The 1755-nt window shown below is 26.6% G+C and overlaps 1 gene across 1 annotated transcript; it reads left to right on the forward strand.

The window, feature by feature from the left end:
* The first annotated feature begins 1532 nt into the window (after window positions 1-1532).
* Window positions 1533-1755, forward strand: Bm16763. Its single transcript, XR_006228086.1, has one exon. The product of XR_006228086.1 is annotated as a pre-microRNA Bm16763 (primary transcript).

Here is a 1755-nt window from a genome sequence, read left to right on the forward strand (position 1 = left end):
AATTTATTATCATTGCTATCATTACCTGCAATTCATTCATCTATGCATCATTACAAATTATCGTTATCAGTTGTTATCACTGCTGTTAAACATGCTTATTTCGATAGTATTCTATAATCACTCATTAATATTATTAGTATTATCGTTTAATGCGACCAATCGTGCTAATCAATCACATTTTGGAAAAATAAATTTATTATTTCTGTTATTGTTAAATTCACTTTTAAAAAATAACTCAACTCATAAGGTTTATATTATACTTTAATTTAACGCTTTAACATTGTTAACAGAGGAAAATAGATTATTAAGCGTAAACGAAGCGTTCATCAATGAGTAAACAAGCGGAAAAAAAAACCTATAACATTCTTTTTTTTTTTTTTTTCTCAGTGAAAAGGTAATAAGTTGACAGTGTTGTAGACAAATAAAGCTGAGTAAACAAGTGAAAAAGTAAACAAAACTATGTGTTTATTTAATTTGTGAACAATGAAAGCTAATCACAAATTTGATAAAATTTGATGCATTAGCTTATTCATTCACTTCATTTGCACTTCTTTGTAAACATGATATTTAACAAAAAATTGATTATCACAAATACATTTTGCTTGATCAAATAGCCTCACTGATAAGCTTCATTTGCTTATCATTGGTTTAACAATTATCATTCGTAAAAAAAACATATGAAAAAAATGCATAATTTACGAACGAATAAAAATAAGTGCATCTTATTTAAAATAATAATAATTTCAACCAATTATTTAGTGATTGCAAATTTATGAGGAATTCTTAAGTAACACTATGCCGTAATAATTTACCTTTATAATTTCTCAGTCAACTACATGCAACAATACATATTAATAGTAATGACAAATAACAATGAAACTAACTAGTTAGTTTAGAATAACAACAATTATAATAAACTGACATTATTAATCGGGTTATACGATAATTAAAGATTAAATGTTGGATAAATATGACCAATCAAAAAATAAAAAAAAAAAAAAAAATCTCTGTGATAAACATCATTGCTGTTTCTGTCTTACATAATTATCATAATGATAACAGCAACAAAAAAGAAAAAAATACTGATAACGTAAATAAAATCTAACTGATTAATAATTAATGCTAACATTGATACTCATGAATGTACTGATTAAGCTGATAAAAACAATGCCATTAATGAATAGATAATAAAGATCAATACTAATTACAATCATTGAAATGATAATAACTTAATAAGATGCTGCTATCTAGTAAACGCAAATAATTGCAAAAATGCAACGATAAACAATTATAATATTAAAACTAATAATAGTAATCTAATAATAATAGTATTTATAATAATAACAATAATAATAGTAATACTTCTATTAGTAATAATAATAATGATAATAATAATAATAATAGTGGTAATAACAATGAATGAATAAACAAATGGTAATAATATTTAGATTGTATATTTGCGAGAGGTGCTGAGGTGCTAAGTGGACATTATTGGTTAAAAAGAAAAGGATGACAAAGAGGAGAGGAGGTAGAAAGGTACAAGAGAGAGAGAGAGAGAGAGAGGGAGAGGGAAAGAGAGAGAGATTTGATGAAGAAGGGACGCGCGAGTCGCTCTCAAATATAATACATATCTATCCATCGTTGTCGTCCAACGACCTCATCAATAAAATAGGTCCATTACTATCAATCTAACATATGTGAATGAGTACTCACTCTCTCTCTCTCCCCTCCCTCCCTCTTTCTCTTTCTCTCTCT

This window comes from Brugia malayi (assembly GCF_000002995.4).
Source record: "Brugia malayi strain FR3 genome assembly, contig: Bm_v4_Chr3_scaffold_001, whole genome shotgun sequence".
NCBI lineage: Eukaryota > Metazoa > Nematoda > Chromadorea > Rhabditida > Onchocercidae > Brugia > Brugia malayi.